Source organism: Pelophylax lessonae, assembly GCF_965119305.1.
Source record: "Pelophylax lessonae genome assembly, chromosome: 3".
NCBI lineage: Eukaryota > Metazoa > Chordata > Amphibia > Anura > Ranidae > Pelophylax > Pelophylax lessonae.
In genome coordinates, this window is record NC_138770.1 from 342,613,160 (window position 1) to 342,633,408 (window position 20,249).

General features: G+C 39.6%; 1 protein-coding gene across 1 annotated transcript in view; it reads left to right on the forward strand.

The window, feature by feature from the left end:
* COL19A1 (collagen type XIX alpha 1 chain) overlaps positions 1-20,249 on the forward strand; it is a 1,241,599-nt gene that overhangs the window by 263,005 nt on the left and 958,345 nt on the right. The gene's annotated exons all lie outside the window — the stretch shown is intronic.

Sequence of the window (20,249 nt, forward strand, 5' to 3'; positions counted from 1 at the left end):
ATCCCCCTTCATGACCAGGCCTTGTTTTTCCACAAATAGTGGTATTTGATCACCACTGCGCTTTTAATTTTTTTGCGCTATAAACAAAAAAATACTTTTTGAAAGAAAACTATTTTTTTTTCTTTCTGCTATAAAACATATCCAATTAAAAAATGAAAAAATCAAACTTCATCAAATTTGTCCAATATGTATTCTGCTACATATTTTTGGTAAAAAAAAAAATCTCAAAAAGCGTACATTCATTGGTTTGTGAAAAAGTTATAGCATCTACAAACTATGGGATATTTTAATTTATTTTTAATACATTTTTTTTTATTCTACTGGTATCGGCAGCAATCAGCGACTTATAGAGGAATTGTGATGTTGTGGTGAACAGTCGGGACACTAACTGACAATTTTGAGACTTTTTGGGGACCAGTGATACTAATACAGTGACCAGTGCTAAAAATGTGCTCTGTCACTGTACTAATGCCACTGGCTGGGAAAGGATTAACAATAGGAGCAATCAAAGGGTTAACTGTGTGCCAAGTCAGTGTTTTCTAACAGTGTTGGAGGTATATTTACTAAGGAAAGGCATTGATCAGGAACCCAGAAGCAATGCCTTCTCTACTGACAGAACGGCAATCTGCCTTGTTTACATAGCCTGACATTGTTCTGGCTCTCTGCCTAATGATTGGTAGGTGCTGGCAGACATCGAGTCTACGGTAACCTCAGATCAGCTCCCACTGTGTCGAATCGCGGTGGTAGCGGGTCACCGGCAGTGCGCATGCGTGCTTTAGACCCGGAAGTGTTGGGTCACATGCTAGGTACGTGATCTGGCGCAGAGCAACCTCCCTGATGCAGTATATGTACAGTGTGCGGTCCACAAGTGGTTAAGTGACCCTAAAAAAAACAAAAAACGAAAAGAATGATAATTTTAAAAAAAATGTAAATATTACTGGTATTTAATTTTAGTGATATCATATGCAGATAAATGATCACAACTTTTATCTACATTTGAATGAATTGGGAAATACAATGTAACAATAGGTTGTTACACTGTGTTACTCAATGACAACTGCAGACTTTCTGCAAGTATCATTTTACTCAGTTTGCACTTTGACAGCCCACCCCCCTCCCCCCACTATGAATAAATAGCAATTCCCTGATGTCTTTTTTTTTTCAAATAGTGTTTATTAGTTTTTTTTTTTTTAAAAATAAGAGGGTTAAAGAGAACATTGTAAGCTTTACACAAATACAGTTGGACACCATGTAAGGTCCGAGTTAATAGCAGATACACTTTTATATTTTCCACTGACCTATATTTACAATAATGCAAACTTTTGTGTAGCTGAAATCGGCTAAGTTCACAAAAGGAAATCAAACAGTAGTGAAGTGTCCATAACAGTGCTAGGGGAAAGGAAGAAAGACTAAGAATAAGCAAGTAGGGGCAACTTGTCTGTTGAGGGGAGTTTGCTTCAGGATTTGGGGTTCCGGTCAGGTGTTCATGTGGATGATAGTCGTAGCTCAGTTTTTTTGGAGGCTGTAAGGCACTTGTCAATAAGGAAAAGCCATCTGAGTTTGTATCGTGTGGAGAACTGGCCATTTTGCAAAATATTATCCAGTTTTTCTCTAAGAAGAAGAGTCTTGAGGTTGTTTTTAATTTCTGAGATTGTAGGGGTGGTAGAAGAGATCCAGTGCTTGAGTATTTGTCTGCGAGCTATCAGGAGCAGATTAGTATTCATTGATAGTTGTTTTGAAGGTTTAGGGTTTGCACACCCCTTCCAGGGTTGGTGTGTTATTTCAAAGATGAAAGCAAAAACACAATTCCAGTAATCTAAGATAGCAGGGCAATGCCAAAGGCGATGGAGTAGGATGGGTTTTGAGGTCAGGCACCATGGACATATTCCTTTCATTTGAGGGTATTTTGTGGAGAAAGGGAAGTAAGCTCTATGAATAAATTTTGAACTGGGCTGCTCTCCATGTTTCTTTAGATAACCGGGTAAGGTTGATGGAGAATCCTTCCAAAATATTGGCCCGGAAGGTCCTTTGCCCAGGCTTTTAATGATGTTTTATGTAGAATTTTTGTAAAAAACAAGTTGAGGGGCTTATATATATATTTAATGGAGTATTGTTTTTCTCCCAGGAGATTGTCTATCAATGATGGTTGAAATCTCTTAGATTTTATCTGGCAGGACTTGTCAATAAAATAGGATAGTTGGATAATATGTAGGAAGTGGTGTTTTGGTACATGTACTTCCTCCACTAAAGAGTCCAAGGGTTTTAGGTTCCCTGAGGAGGCATCATATAAGAATACTACGTTGATCAGACCTTTTCCTTTCCATTGTGAAAATGCCGCGCACTGCAGTCCTTGGGGGAACATTGGGTTTCCTTGTATAGGCAGGTGGTTGGAGATGAAGTGAGAGTTCTAGTTTCTTCCTTGTTTCTCTCCACGCAATGACAGTGTCTCTGATCAGTAGGTTATGTCTGAGATATAGAGAAATCGATTTAAGAGCGCAATGGAGGAGTGCTGACAGTTCATATGGTTGAACCACAGCTGCTGCCTGGGTAAAATTTGTATATCATGAGGTTTGGAGTATGCAGTCCAAACCCGCACATAATAGGCAAGAAATATTATACATTCTCATGTTTGGTAGATTCCCCCCCCCCTTCGCTCCTTGGGAGATAAGGTTTGCTAAGTGCTGTTCTGGGCTATTCTGCACCAAAGGAAAGCCGTTATGGCTGTATTTATTTTGTAAATGTCTTTATGTTTTAAAGCAGTGGTACAGTTTGGAGGGGGTATGATAGGCATGTGAAGCATACCATTTTAAATAGAGAGCATCTCCCAAAGAGCCATAGTGGGACCGCCATCCACGTTTCCACTTCACCCACAATCTTGTTGATCAGAGCAAAAAAGTTGAGAAAGTGAAGGGAAGAAGGTTCCTTGCCTATCTTAATCCCCACATAAATAATGTATTTGTCTTTGACAAGGAAGGGGGAGGACGGGATCCATGTATGAGAATTTCTCTTATTGAGAAGGAGTATCTCACTCTTGCTATAGGTAATTTTCAGGCCGGAACATGATCAAAATGAATAAAGTATCTGTTGTAGCTGCCCTATGTCTGATTAGGGTGAAGAAGAAAAGGATCAGTATGTCATCTGCAAAGAGGGCTACACATAGGTCTTCCTGTCCTATGGGGATGCTATGTAGGGGGGCCTCACTCATAAGATGGCGGGAAAGAGGTTAAAAAGTAAAGGGGAAAGGAGGCAGCCCTGTCTCATAACCTTGTGGAGTTTGAATGGGTTTGATAACATTCCTGCCGCAACAATTCTGGCTGTAGGGGCTGAGTAATTACTATTTATAAATTAACAGAAGGGGCCTGTAAAGCCAGATTTTTGTAGGACCAGAGAAAGCCAGTGAAAACTCACATTATCAAAGGCCTTCTCGGCATCTAATGTTATGATCGCTACATCTTACAAAGAGTGAGTTTTTGCATATTAATACAGTTAAGACTTTACGTAGATTGGAGGAGGCTGACCTGCCTTTGTTGAAGCCCGCTTGTGCCGGGGGTATTAAAGACGGCATAATGTCAGCTAGGCGTGAGGCTTCAATTTTTGATAGAATTTTTAAATCTTTGTTTAGCAACGATATGGGCTGGTATGAACCCAGTTCTCTCTGATCTTTGTTCTTTTTTTATATCAATTTGATGTGTGCCTGATGTCCCAAGGGTAATTATGGGCCTCCCCCCCAAATTGCGTTATAGACCTCTGCTATCATATCTGCGATCATATCTCCAGATAGTTTGTAAAACTCTGGGGTGTATCCGTCAGGGCCCGGGGCCTTGCCATTGCACATCTTTTTAATTGCCGATAAGATTTCTTCCTGGGTGATTGTGGAGTTAAGTTGCGACATGATAGAGGGGTCTACAAGGCGAAGGTTGGTGGCGTCTAAGAACTTTTTTGCTTCCTCTTAATTAATCTGTTTGTTGGCGTATAGTGTCATGTAATATATTTCCAGGAGTTTGTTTATTTATTTTGGGGATGTGTTGATATTTATTGCCATGTTTGTGGAATTGTAAATTGGTCTAGGAGAATTTGGTGTGTTCCAAATTGGCTGCCCAAAGATCAAAAGATCTCTTTACTTCATGCCAGCTTTTTAAGTTAGCAGGTGTGTGTTGTTAGTTCAAAAGTGTTTGTGTCTCGCAAAGCCTAGTGCTAGCTGCTAGATAGAGTTTCTGGATACTTTTTTTGTAGGAGGAAACATAGGACATGATCTTGCCTTGCAGAAACGCTTACCCGCTTCCCAAAATAAATTTGGGTTGTCCCTGTGAATGACATTTGCGTATTCAGACCAGGCTTCTTGAAGCATTGTTTTGAAAGGTTCATTATGCATTATTTAGGTTGGGAAGCACCATTGTTTAGTTGTAGATCCAGGCATAAAATCATCTAGTTTTATTGAGATGGGACTGTGATCTGAAATGACCATGTCGTGGATAGTGGATTCTTGTATGTATGGTAGTAGGGAAGCAGTATTGGAAATATAATCCAGCCTGGCAAAAGAGTCATGTGCATGAGAATAGAATGTGTATTCTTTATGTATTGGGTGAGATGACGGCCAAGGGTCTTTTAATTGTAGGGTGGTGATGAATTGATTCAGGTGGGTAACGCCTTCTTGATTTGTCTGAGTGGACTTGACCTCTTTTTTGGATCTATCTTCTATTTCAGAAATCGTGAAGTTAAAATCCCCTCCTATCAGGTGAGGGATCAGGGGGAGTGCCCAGGAGCTCACCTGCTAGATTGGTGAAATATGTTTTATTTGGGGAGTTGGGAGCATAAACATTGGTAATCAGGAGTTCTTTCATGGGAAATGTAAGGCGAGTCGTGATTAATCTACCTGTTTCATCTTTATCTACCGAGACTAATTCATAAGAGAGGTTTTTGTTTAGAAGGATGAGGACCCCTGCTTTTCTGCCTCTAGCAGCTGAATCCAAAACTTTTCTCACCCATAATTTCTGCATGCGGGAGAAGTCATATTCAGATAGAAGGGTCTCCTTGAGTAGGGCTATGTCAGTTTTGAGCCTCTTCAAGTGTCTAGGGTTTTTCATTCTTTTGACCGGGGATCTCAGTCCCTAACATTTCATGATACTATATGCATAGTGTGTGTAGAAAGGATTACCTTGTTTCAGAGCCAAATCATTTATAACCCCCACATGGATGAGTATATCCAAGTACATATATCCAAGTATATATGAGTCCCCAAGTGTTACCTTGTAGTTTTAGGAAGGTTTGTTTCAGGTATTTCCCCATAGATAGAATAGAAAAGTAAAAGAAAAAAAAGAACAACAGTTAGAAAATGTATAATAAAGAGAGCAAAATAATATATATGGACTAGACACAGTAGTGACTTCACTTTTTCCCCGTATGTACTTCTCCCTGCCAGCAAAACCGCTCACCTTTGGGCTTGTAGCGAGGAGTGGGGGGGGGGGTAGGTGGCTGCAGCCACCCTTGGTTACTGAGCTCATTGGAGTGTGAGGAGATGGAAAGGACATAAAACACACTGAGCTGGTACTCCCTGGGGCGGGAGTTTACTGGCACGAAAAGTATGGTATACGGTAGTGATGAAACAACTTATAAAGCAAGACTGTATCCCCTAATGATGAGAAAACAAGGTAGGCAGCTTGAACATTTGTCAGAATAACTGAGAAAATGTTCTAGCAGCACTTGTACTTGCTAATGAAATACAACCTGTGCGTGAACAAAGGAACCGAGTGTTCAACATCTGTGTATATGTTCCGAAGGGAGGTTAACCTTTAAACATTTAGGAGGGTCTTTTCTGGGGCTCCTTTGGTCTCTGGGACCACATTTGGCTTTTTCTGGAGTGTTTTCCCTCAGTGGTGATATGGATGTTAAGGATAGGAGAAAGGATTCCACCTTTGCTTGGGTGTAAAATGTGTGAAATGTGAGCTGTTCTCCATTGGAAGCCTGTAGACGTAATACTACAGGGTATGCCAGAGTGAAGCGTATGCCATTTTTAAAAAGTTCAGCACAAACTTGTTGAAACTCTTTACGTTTACGAGAGACCTCTGCCGAGTAATCCGCAAAAATCAGGAATTTGTGCCTCAAATTCTAAGGACCAGGCTTTCCTAAAGGCTTGTGGAATTGCCAGAAGATCTGTATAGTTGAGGTATTTCACTTTAACCAGTCTCGGTTCCTTGCGATTATCTTGCATAGTTCCCACGTGGTATGCTCTTTCCACCCTACATTTATTTTGTATGCCCAGAGCCCCTGTTATGTGCATAGAGCAGATGTCCATGAGTGTTGCTGGATTGTAGGTTTCAGGGAGACCTATTATTCTTAAATTGTTTAGTCTAGATCTATTTTCTAGGCCCTTAATTTTGTCATGTAGAAGTTGTTGCACTTGAGTGTATTGCTCCATAGCTGCGTTAGTATGTATTTGTTCGTCCTCCAGCGAGGATATTCATTGCTCGGCTTCTGTGAGCCTCTGGTATTGTTCCCCTAGTTCTTTCTTGATCTGCATCATGCCCGCTGCTACTGCCTTTTCCACAACAGTAGTAATGGTGGGAGACAGCAAGGAGACTACCATCCTTGCTATTTGTCCATGGGAGTCCTCCTGTGTCGCTCCCCCTCCCCCCCTCACCTTCCTCCATGCGGTCCTCTGAGCTCAGGGATCTGGCAGCCGTTATCCGTGGGAGACACACGGGGTCTTGTGAGGGAAATGGATGGAGTGGCATGATGGCCATCTTGGAATCCAGAGCGGTCTGTGAGGGAGACGAGTGCCGCGACTGCGAGGAGGAGTGGGAGCGAGGTTGTGACAAGTATCTGTCCATCCAGCGATCCGAGGAGAAGTGATCGGTGAGGTCCAGTAAGAGAAGAGCTGTCACGGGAGTTTATATGGGGTTTCATGTTGCAGGCTAGAGTGGAGCTGCCGGTGCTCACTTCCTGCTACATACAGCGCCAGAACCGGTAGTTCCCTGGTGTAATTTTGACAGCTGTAGAGGGAAATATGATGGAAAGAGGGGAAGGTGCTTAATGTAGGAGAAAAACCCTGGAACCATTGTTAATCTTTTTTTATACCATATTATCTCAAGTGTCTAATGTCTGATGTACATAGTCTGTATTAAAGCTTATTTTTTTTCTATTTAAGCAATAAATGATTTATTGGCCACAGATTAAGTCTTTAACCATCATGTTATACTGCTGACTACAGGGGAATTGGACACTGGCAAACTATTGGCTAGCCCAGGATAACCTTCCAGCTACCAACATGACTTAGTTTTTTTAGTGTCATAGCAGGATAGATGTCTATTTTTTTTTCACTGGCACCTTTTTTCTTCTTTGAGTTTTCTCTTAAATCAAAACTATTCTCTACATTGCTGCTGGAGCTTTGTCTCAGTATCTGCAGCTCTCCGGTGTGGTTGTTTGAGCCTGGCTTTTGAAGAACCAACTTAACTGGACTTTGTGGGGATAATCTGGAAAGAATACAATGGGTTCCAAGTGGAGCGATTTTTTTCTAGGTTCCATTTTAATGGAACAGGAACACTCTTGAGGTCCAGAGCCTATAGCATTTCCTCAGTGTTTGTCTGGTTTCTCACTTAAACTGATCTGATTTGCCCATAGAATTAGTGGCTTCTGAGCTATTGGCTATAGAGACTCTGTCTGATTCATAGTTGCTCTAGTTCTTGACTAATGAGCTTACCCCTTGAGCATTTTCAGTCTATTGCTAGTAAACTTAAATTAAAGGAGATAATTTCTGCTCTGCAGTGCAACAAACTAGAGGATCAGCTTTTACCAGTGTTGTTTCCAGTCTTGGGTCATTTAAAACTCCTAAGACCACAATTACTTTATTTTTCACCCATTTTTTTAACCTTTTCTTTGTGGATATTGGAAATAATTCTGATAAATTGATTGCTGCCCCTAAGCTGTTATTGGGCTTGTATCTGTTTGGTGAGGATTTTTTGCAGGAGCGGTTGATCTCTTGCTTACAGATCACATTAAGCAGGTCTTTTGAATCAAGCTGCCATTGCCTAAAATCATGTGGCAAAACAATTCTGGGGTTTTACTTCAATCTGTTCATCATTCTTAGGCCAAAATTAGGTATTTGCCACAGTCTGGATCCCAAAGCTCTGTATGTTCCCAAAAGCTCTTATGTGAGTCCTAAAAATCTGCATGGAATCTACCAAATCTGTCAGCTTCTCTTTTCACTGGGGAGAGTTTCTGGGTTTAGATGCTTATCTACATGTTCCCATCTTTCCATCACATATGTGATTCCTACAAATTTCTGTGGGGCCCTTGCACAACCAATTTGTGGCCCTGCCCTTTGGTCTCTAGTTTGCACCTCTGGTATTCATCAAGGTGCAGACCCCAGTACTAGCTCTGCTGTGCTGTCATGACATCCCCATTGTTGGATACTGAAAAATCCTTCTGTTGAGGGAACACTTGGTATGGAATCTGTGTTGGAAAAATTAATATTGACCATCCAGATAGTACAGTGATTCAGATGGATCCGGAACCTTCAGAAATTGTCACTGGAAGATACTCGACATTTGGAGTACCTGGATCTAGTCCTGGACACACTTCATGCCAGAGTGTTTCTTCCATGACTGAGACCTCAGTCTCTCCAGTTGCAGAGTCAACCCTCTTTGATCCAGGAGTTGTCTCACTCTTTTGAAGCTGTTCCATTTGCCCAGTTTTACTCCAGACCTCTAAAATGCAACGTTCTGTCATTGAAGGTATATTACTGAGAACCAGGTTGCCCCTGGCATCAGAAATCAGGTTCTGGAATTTGGTAACTCCTTCCTTCCCGTCTTTTAAAGATCTTCAAAATGGATGTCAGCCTTTTGGGCTGATAAAGAGTCCTGGGCACCCTGTTGATGCAGGTGACTTGTTCATCAGAGGAGTCTCATCTGGATTAACATTTTGGAGCTCTGGGGGATTTGGCTGTTTCTGCATCCTTGGACTTTTGGAGCTAAATCTTGTCCTGGGCAGAACTTCATGTTCCAGCCTTGTAAGAAATGTACATTCCAGACATCCAGGCAGACTTCCTTAGCTGGCAGTGCCTGGGTCTATTGGAATGGTCCCTACACCCTGAGGTGTTTCATGACCTGTCTCCCCGGGTCAGGGATGCCAGATGGGAACCTTCTGGTCTCCAGGTTAATCTGTAAATTGAACAGTTAGAGGGATATTCTAGTGCAAGCGGTGTATGCTCTGGTGGCTCAATGATATCAGCACACAGGATCTTCTGCCAGAAGGATACAGTTGTCATACTGCTTCAGGGTCTCTAACTTTAACAGCATGGCTGTTGAAACCCGGATTTTGAGGGACAAGGGCATCTCTGAGTCTGTAATTTATGTGCTGTTAAAAGCAAGGAAGTCTACTTCTTGCAAAATCTATTATGGTCATAGAAATCATACCTCACTTTGAGTCCTGTGGCTTCCACCCCAGGAGTTTCTCTGTTGAACAAATCCTCTCTTTAATACATTTGAGTGTTGACCAGCATTTGACTCTTAGCACTATCAAGGGTCAGGGTTGTGCCTTTTCCATTCTATTTAAGAGACCGCCTCTCACTCTTCAGTTAAGACCTATGTACAGGGTGTCTCCCATTTGTACCCCTGTTAATTCAGAAACCTCCATTTGAACACTTTAGAGACGTTTGTCTTTCTACTTTCACTTACAGGATGATGCTTCTTTTAGCCATTGCCTCTGTGAGGTGGATACCTAAACTGGTAGTCTTATCCGGAAAGTAGCCCTTCTGATTTTGTACAAAAACAAGGTGCTGTTAAGGCCCAGGACTTACTGCTTGCATAAGGCAGTTTTCATCCCTCTGTACTTCTCCAGCTCACCAAAATGAATTTTCTCTCTATTGTCCCTGAATCTGGCTCTTGCTGTCTTTTTTCTCAGCCATTTCTTTTTTCAGAAAGACTGAAGAAGACTTGTTTCAACATGTTTAGGTGGCTAAGGCAGACCATCATCCAAGCTTATAATCTTAAGGATAGGGTTCCATACTTTTCTCCTTGAGGCACACCCAACTAGATCAGTGAGCACTTCTTGGGCTTGAGGGCATCAAATAACTGCCAACTAGTTTTGTGTTCACATGTTTTTTAAGGCATAAATCCCTTTAGACATCTCTTTAAGCTGCAAGCAGTCCCCCGTGTTTTTTTGTTTTCATTGACCCTGTTAGCATCTGCAGTGTTGCAAACCCCTTGGTTGGACTGTTTTAAAATGTCTTGAAGGTTAAAGGGTTCTTGTGTCGCCCAAAGAAAAGAAAAAAAATGGATTTTTGTACTCACGGTTAAATTATTTTCTTGGAGTCCATTATTGGACACAGGTCACACCCTTTTGTGTTTATGTTCTTGCTGTTGAATTGAAACATGCTGGCAGTGGAAGGGGTTATCCTGAACTGATTTACAGTTTTTCATCAGTGTCTGACCCTACTGTAGGCATCAGTAAAACCCAAAGTTTAAAGACTTCCTGTATTCATCAATAGGCTCCAGGAAAGGATTTTAAGATGAGTAAAAAAATACCTATTTTCCTATGTAATAGTCCTACTTTAGTGTGACTGCATATAATTATAACATTTAGCGGGGAATACAGTGACGGTCCTTCTTTAGTGTGGATTAATATTTCTGCATATTAGGCACCATAAGGTGCCAGATCATTCTTTCCTTTAGGGCCCACTAAATTTTTCTGTGCAAAAAAACAAATCTTAAAGCAAAACTGTGACAAGGCCGAGGGTGTTTATACATTCTTACCAATTAGTAAATACATTTTAAAATAAGCTCTAACTGACCACTCTAGTGCAGCTGCTGTGGAGAAAGTCCTCTTCATACATCAAAAAACATTTTTACTTCATTTTATCAGCTCAGTTTCCCCTTCCAGCAGTGACTTGGCAGCCTGTCAGTGGGAAAAGGGGAGAGTAGGTTGCTATGACTGGACTTAAAGAGCTTTATTTCTTATCTTGGGAACTTTGAGGATGAATATGTGTGTGTTATGGCATTTTCCTTCCATCAAAAGAAAGGGTTCTCAGTTAATAAGGTTTTTTTAATGTGTGACTTTAACTAATTTAGGCTCCTTTCACACTTGTGCAACTTGTCATGCGACTTTGCATATTAAAGCCACATGACAAGTCACACCATCTGTTTTCCAATGAGTACCATTCATATCTTGTGACTTAAAGTGACTTCAAAGTAGTTCATGCACTACTTTGGTCCAAGTTTCATGCGACTTGAGGGCCATAAACTTCAATGTTAACCTTCAAAAGTTGCATGACAGCCACCTGAATGTTTTATATGCAACAATTTTGTCTGAATTTAGAGGCACACCCTGGTTGTTAAGGAGCCGTCACCTGCACATTCACTAAACTCTGGGAAAGATGCACAGTCTTTTTGCCTTTCAGTAAACCAACCCCCTATGTTAGCTACTGGCTGGAAAATACTGCTACAATTAGTTTATAATCAACTCCCTCCCCGATATATATATATATATATATATATATATATATTTGTGCGACAATTTGTCCCAAGCTGGCACAAATGTGTAAACCTTGAAACATTTACATTACTAAACTAAGGAATGCACACAGTTAATCATAAGAGTTTGTTGAATTCCCAGTTGTTCTTTAGATTTCATGTTTCATTCCAGCATTGCTAATGGCCATGCCTTGATAGAGACAAATGGCCACGGCTTGACGGAAACAATTGTTTGGCTATAGTATTAAACCAGCGGAGAAAATTATAAATGACATGCTAAAGTATGAGCGGGTCAACAAGCATCTTGTGATCTGATGGCAAGCATGTTAAACAATAAACGAACAACTGCACTTTTTTTTCCAGGAAATCTGGCAATATTTATTAAAACAACATGGAAACATAACAACATGGTAACTGGTTTGTGTTGTATTACATGCCTAATTATATCTCTGATCCAGTCTATAACAAAGTGTTACACTGCCATTGATATACGAAAAATGTAAAGTCAGTTAAGTTCACTTTTTGGTATATAATATTGTCATGCCTATTATTACATAGTAGGGTAGATTGCGATGTAATCGCTCTAGCATGACACTAAGAGATTGGCTTTCTGGAACGCTCACAGCTGTTGTTTTTTTGCTCAATTAGTGTTTATTGAAAAAGGTATAAGGTATCCAAACATCAAGTAATACACAATAACAGCCGAACGTAAGCACTACACAGTTTTCAGAGTAGTCACCATCCTCACAACAAACCCGTATACAAATAATGTCTAAACATAATCCAATCAATAGGAATAACACACATTATTCGGAGTAAATAAAAAGGGTGGGGAATAAAAAAGAATAGTAAGAAATTGTGAAGAAGAGGGAGAAGATTGAGAAGGGACAAGAGAGATGGGTTTCGGCTCCTATAGAACAGCATGTGAGACCTAGATAGCATGGGTTGAGACATTATTTCAGCATAGGTGGAGGAATGAGTGAAGGCTAAGCAGCAGGCCCATATCTTGTGGGCTACAGGAGCCAGATCTCTGTGATATCTTCCATATGCTATATGTGATCTAGTACATGTAACCATTTTTAAACAGTAGGAATTGTAGGTTGCTTTACAAAATCGAGGAATAAGGGATTTTGCTGCATTCAAAAGGTGTGGAACAATGGATTGCTGATATCAGCCTGCTGGTTCACCCGTACAACAAAATAATGCAACCCAAGGGTCATTATTGATGGGAAAGCCCTGAATAATTTCAATCCATTTTAAGATTGAGGATCAAAAAGGGCATATGAACAGGCAGAGCCACCAGATATGAGCATGGGTGGCCACTTCCCCACAACCTCTCCAGCATAGTTTGGATGTTTCCAGAAATATTTTGTATCGTTTTGTAGGTGGGTGATGCCATCGCGTTAGCAGCTAATAATTAATGTCTGTGAATTTCAAAGAGATAGATGAAGTATGAGTTAATTGAAGTATTTAGAACCATTAGGCATCCGAGAGGGGGTGTTGAAAGTCCTTTTCCCATGTTTTTAATAAGGCAGGAAAAGTGACAGAGTATAATGCCTTCAGAGATTTATAAAAATAAGATATGGTTTTATGTGGAAGTTGGGGAACACTTAGTATGCTTTCCACTGGAAGGAGGTCAGTCATCGATCGTAGGGGTCGGTAGAGCTTTAATAAATTGCTTCAGTTGAGCATATCTCCAGTTGTCCATAAAGGAGAAGGTTTGAACAATGAAGCTAAGGGGTGTCATTCCTTGCTGTGACGTCACATGGTGAATAAGAGTCGGTGAGTGTGGAAGCCAGTTGCGAAACTTGGGATCCAGGTTTCCCAGGTGGGAAGAAGGAGTGTCCGATCAGTGGCATTAGATTGAGTTGTACGACCAGCCATAGGTTTTGTGCATGTTGTCCCATAAAGCCAGGGCAGATATCGTCAGTGGAGAGGTGTTGGCTTAGAGGCATCTGTAGTTTTTGGGTACCCAGATTTGGGAAAATAAGTCTGACCCACTTTACGTTGCCAAACATATTAAGATCTAAAGATGTTAGCACCGTAAAAAATCCAGGGGGTATTCTGTATGGTATCATTTGGAAAAGAAATAGTACTCTGGGTAAAATGTTCATTTTAATTATGCTTATCCTCACAGCTGTTGTTAGACGTCCTGCTGTCTTGTGTAAATGCTTTCTGAATATATCAAATCCTATACTATATATGTAATGAGAACCTTTTTTTCAACAAAGGAGTCCTAAACACATCAAAATTACACAGAGTAAGGTCATGTTACTATGACATAAATAAAGTCATGTTAGTATATTCCACTTTGCAAGGGTAAGTGGGCATTGGTAAGTTCTCATATTACCATAATTATTTGACATAAACACATATCAGCTTGTTTGTACCCGTGGTCAACAAGAGCACATCACAATGTATGTAATTAGCAATGCCATGCAGCTGTTGATTGCAGTATTTACCCAGGTCATGCTTATGTTCACAGTCATTCACTGTGTGTCTAGATTGATCTTTTCACTATGTAGACATTAAAAAAGGAAGGTTTAATTAATGTAAATTTTAGATGTCTTTATTTATTCATAAATATTTATTGTAATTTGTAATTCCGAGCACAAATATGACCGAATAAGAAGTGTGCTCTCTGCTCACTGGATCATATGATAATATTATTACATTTACCAAGTTTCATGAAAATATTGCTTTCTGTTCCATATTTTCATGGTATCTTAAAAAATAAGCAGATTTTTAGAGTGTTTCTTCCTCTCCGGTGACTGCATGTCAGTATCCCTGCTGGATGACTGCTAACTACTAGATAAAATAAAATTGCTATACTTGGTTATTTGTCATAAATATTTCAAAAATCTAAATGCAGTTACTTATAGCAACCAATCAGAATTCACTATACTGATGCCAGACTGGTCCAATATATTTTTTATTGTTTGTTATAGGTGCAGTACTTCACATTTTTGCTCATTGACTGTATTATTCAATAAGCCTGACAGTAAATTGTGTTTAGCCAATAGAATGGAAAGCTTGTATAAAGAGACAAAATAGAAGGTAAACCACAGTCGCGACTGACACTACTAAACAGGAAACATATCATAATCAGAAAAGACGATCATCTTCATATACTTTACATATATATATTGCAAACTGTACATAGAAAAGTGTTTTAAAGTGTATATTATTAAGCTGTAGAGCGACATCCAAGCACGTGCAAGTAAATTTAGTTTTTTTTTTTCTTAGTGTGATTGGGTATTTTTTGCAGAGTGAAACATCACCACATTCACTAAGGCCAGCCATACAAGGTTTGAATCTCAGCTGGTTCAGCAGGAACCTGCAGAGATTTGAACCGTTAATGGACAGACTGAATGTACCAACTTGACCGATCAATCAACTTGGGTGCAATCAGTCTGCTATAGTCGCTAGCAATAATTACTGTCTTCTCCCGGGCAGGGACGGCTGGGAGAAGACAATAGCCCAGTAGGGGGGATTCCCACATCAACCCTGTCTGTGTCGATGGGGGATTCAAATACATTTTTTTTGTATGACCAGCCTAAGCTGTGGGGCAAATTCCCATATGAAGTGCAATTTTCACAGTGAGCAGCCTATTTACATTTAGTAAATAAATCCCACTCTGTCTACGATCCAATTGGCAACAAACAAATCTGTACATTTCACAGACATTTCTATACACAAAATGTAAAGGCAGCAAGAAAGATATTATTGGTATATGATTTATAGTGTATGCATAACCTTGTATGGTAAAAACATTTTAGTGTTATAAATAGTGGGACAGGATTGGACCCCCTATCAGGTTTTGTTTGCTATTTCTGCAGTCTTTGGGACCGTTTTCACAGAGGAAAAAAAAAATATGCAAAACCCTCATTTTTTTTCAGTAGCCATCAAAACATGTGAGGTTACGTGTTTCAGATCTTGGGGACATTTTTTCAGGTGACAGCAGTCTAAGAGGAGAATTCCCCACACGGTGTATAGAGTTCTGTGCCTCGAAAGGCCAGAACAGTAAAAATGTCTCCCAAGTGACCCATTTTTGGAAAGTAGAGAGTCAAAGGTATTTAGTAAGAGGCATGGCGAGTTTTTTTAAGTTGGCACGATTTTTTGGAAAATAAAGTCATTCGCATTTTTTTTTTTTACACACTGTTACCAGTGCAGTACCTCATTATCATATAATGGGTGTGGTTGTAATCAGAGACACTGACTGGTGACAGTATGTTAAAAAAAAAAATGATAATTTTTTTTGATTGTTTTTCTTTTTTATTACTTGTGACCAGAGCAGTACAGTGTTACCATAGTAATTATGATTGTTTATAGCAGTGAATTTCATGTAATGTGTTTTGTAGTGATTAGCTATGATTGGTCACACCTAATCACATGGTACAGATGGGCTGTGATTGGCCCTGTCTGTACCATGTGATCACTGTGACCAATTACAGCTAGCAACACAATTGAACACAATGGATGGCGTGAAAGGAAGCCACACATTGTTTACAATTGTCATGTGATCTGCTTTGATTGATCACAGCGAGCACAGGGTACTGACAGCTGTTTGTCCAGCGGATATAGCCTATGACAGATCACGCCACTGTACAGCCCCAGGGCTGCATGAAGGGCAAAATCCTGGAGGACATCATATGACGTCCACCCGGATTGACGAAAGTCCTACCCGGTTGTCATTTTGCTTTAGGCCAGATAGAAAGTGGTTAATAAATATTGCTGTTATTTATAGCAGCAGTTTGTCTTTAAACTCTCAAAACTGATATGAAGATATTGCTCTAACAGTTTTTGACTTTAAGATATTCTTCAAAAGTGAAGGAGGAACAAAATATTTGCCAAGTTAGGGTATGCAAAATAGATATGCCTATTACTTTGTACTAATACAGTACAACAATACAATAGTTATATCATAGTTATGATATTCCGATCGTGCACTGTAGTGTTACTGCTACAGTGTGGGCTGACTGCATGGAATCGTGTATACAGTATATACCTGATTTTAAATCTCTAGGTAGGGGGCGTGCGCACCCAACTGTGCTGTCACTAGCTCCAACACATTCCAATCACCAGTTCCTGGCCAATGATTTATGGCTGGAACTCGCTGATTGTTGGAGCGAGTGACAGGTGAAAGCTTTGTGCATGTAAACAACACAAAGCTCTCTTCTGACATCAACGATGTGTCGGTTTCAGGGAAAAAAAACAGACACATCCCTCAGTAAAAGCATCAAGCAGTGCATACAGTAAAAATGGTTAAGCACACATTAAACCCTTTGATTGCCCCAGATGTTAACCCCTTCCCAGCCAGTGTCATTAGGACAGTGTCAGTGTATATTATTAGCATTGATCACTGTATAAGTGTCACTGGAGATGTCATTGGCAGTTAGCCAGTTCCCACAAATTGTCATTTAGATATTCTTCAAAAGTGAAGGAGGAACAAAATATTTGCCAAGTTAGGGTATGCAAAATAGATATGCCTATTACTTTGTACTAATACAGTACAACAATACAATAGTTATATCATAGTTATGATATTCCGATCGTGCACTGTAGTGTTACTGCTACAGTGTGGGCCGACTGCATGGAATCGTGTATACAGTATATACCTGATTTTAAATCTCTAGGTAGGGGGCGTGCGCACCCAACTGTGCTGTCACTAGCTCCAACACATTCCAATCACCAGTTCCTGGCCAATGATTTATGGCTGGAACTCGCTGATTGTTGGAGCGAGTGACAGGTGAAAGCTTTGTGCATGTAAACAACACAAAGCTCTCTTCTGACATCAACGATGTGTCGGTTTCAGGGAAAAAAAACGGACACATCCCTCAGTAAAAGCATCAAGCAGTGCATACAGTAAAAATGGTTAAGCACACATTAAACCCTTTGATTGCCCCAGATGTTAACCCCTTCCCAGCCAGTGTCATTAGGACAGTGTCAGTGTATATTATTAGCATTGATCACTGTATAAGTGTCACTGGAGATGTCATTGGCAGTTAGCCAGTTCCCACAAATTGTCATTTAGATATTCTTCAAAAGTGAAGGAGGAACAAAATATTTGCCAAGTTAGGGTATGCAAAATAGATATGCCTATTACTTTGTACTAATACAGTACAACAATACAATAGTTATATCATAGTTATGATATTCCGATCGTGCACTGTAGTGTTACTGCTACAGTGTGGGCCGACTGCATGGAATCGTGTATACAGTATATACCTGATTTTAAATCTCTAGGTAGGGGGCGTGCGCACCCAACTGTGCTGTCACTAGCTCCAACACATTCCAATCACCAGTTCCTGGCCAATGATTTATGGCTGGAACTCGCTGATTGTTGGAGCGAGTGACAGGTGAAAGCTTTGTGCATGTAAACAACACAAAGCTCTCTTCTGACATCAACGATGTGTCGGTTTCAGGGAAAAAAAACGGACACATCCCTCAGTAAAAGCATCAAGCAGTGCATACAGTAAAAATGGTTAAGCACACATTAAACCCTTTGATTGCCCCAGATGTTAACCCCTTCCCAGCCAGTGTCATTAGGACAGTGTCAGTGTATATTATTAGCATTGATCACTGTATAAGTGTCACTGGAGATGTCATTGGCAGTTAGCCAGTTCCCACAAATTGTCATTTAGTGTCAGCTTGCCCACAGGCTGCTATAAGTTGCTGATCACTATCATTACTAGTATAAATAACAATAAATAAAGATTCCACTATATATCCTAAAGTTTGTAGATGCTATAACATTCACGCAAACCAATCAATATACACTTATTGGGACTTTTTTTTACCAAAGACATGTAGCAGAATACATTTTGGTCTAAATGTAGGAAGAAATTTGATTTTTTTTTTTAACTGGATTTTTAAAATGTATGTTGTTTTTTTGATTTATAGCACAAAAATAAACTCAGTGGTGATCAAATACCAACAAAAGAGAGATCTATTTATGGGAAAAAATTATGTAAATTTTCTTTACAAACAGCATTGCATGACCACACAATTACCAGTTAAAGTAGCGCAGTGCCGAAAAGAAAAAAATGGCCTGGTCACGAAGAGGGTAAAATGTTCTGGAGCCTGTGGTTAAGAGCATGAGCATAACCCAGTGCAGTCATTTTCTTACAAACTTTCCTCATTTGAATAGATTCTCAAGTAGAGTTGCTTTAAACTTGCAGATAAAAGGACAATTTATTTAATATAGTCTATATCTTCACATTCTTTTTAGAATGCTGTATAATGGATACATTGATTGATAATGAATTAATAATTACATAAATCAGAAATGAAGATATAATAAGTGTAATATAGGGAAACAAATGTATTCTTTTAAAAGGAACTACTGCCTTGCAGGCTGATGTGCACCTGAAAACCATTAGCCATTAACAGCATATTACACTAATGGATTTTAAAGTGTTAGGCTAGCTTTGAATATATTTTCAGAAATACAGTCAGTATAATTAAAGTCATTTTACCAATATATTTGTTTTCCTTTTTTATTTCTCTGATTTCCATAACTCATGTGGGAAACTGTTGAACATTTTATTGTTGATCTATTAAAAAGGTTTACTTCGTCTAGTGAAGCTATATTTACTTCATGCACACAGCTGCATGCAAAATAATTTTTTTATGGTTTTTTTTTTTTTTTTTAGTCCTTCTGAACCTGCTCAAAAAATTTCCTATTTTAGATCTGAATTAACAGACCTGCCAACCCAGTGATAGTTTTACCATTGTGGTCTATAAATAAAGTGACCACAAACCTTTTTATCCTGTTTTTATGAAAAAGGGTGTTAAAATCTCTCAATCCATATGAAAAATAAATTGGAGTGTAAAAGGTCACATGATATATGCACACTACATCATCTAATGTGAGCTGCAAGGAGGCATATATAGCATGCGCATTGTTATGCTAAGGCATAAACTCTATTGCTCATTGATCATGGCTGCAGTTCCTGAGTCAACATTCCTGGCACTGAATATTCATCTCCCACCTCGCCTGCTATTACTGTCGCTGATAAATTATAACCCGGTAGTATTCTATCAGATGTAGAAAGTGGACACACACATATTATTTGTTGCTTTTCACACAGTGTTTATAGCACAGACATGAGCCATAAGAGGCAGTGCAGCAATAAATAACAAGATAAGTCTTTCCAGCTCCCTAAGTGAATGAATGTTTAAATATATACTTTATGATGTTTCACTGCATCATTAAATCTCTCTGTAACTCCCAAAGCTGTCTTTCCTGCACCTCACTATGTTAACTAGAGGTGCATTTATTTTTTACAGAACTAAACCTAGAAAATGGAAACTGAAATGATATTACATATGTCCGCTAACATATGTATTCTAACAGAAACTGCTGCTGATAGAAATGTTTTGCATTTATACCATCTAAGTTTATTATTGACTAACCAGTGGCTTTTCTTTGAGCAGCAGCATGTTTATACCATAGCATAGTTTATTGAACCTAAAGTGATTCTAAATGGGATTTTTTTTTTTTAACTTTAATGCATTAAGATAAAAAAATAAAAAATAAACCTTACAATAAGTGCACCCCTCCCCCTTTCCAAAACATTTACTTGACACCATTTTCAACCCAGTGCTGTACTGGCTTTGTTTTCTTCCTGCATTTATAGGCTTTACTGAGAGCAGCGGGAGTCGTTGGCTCCTGCTACTGTTGGTTAAATTCTGTTATGAGGGAGTGCAGGGAGGAGCCGAGCCACACAGTGTGTGTCTATGGATGCAAACAGCCTGGAATCGAACCAGCACATCTACCCC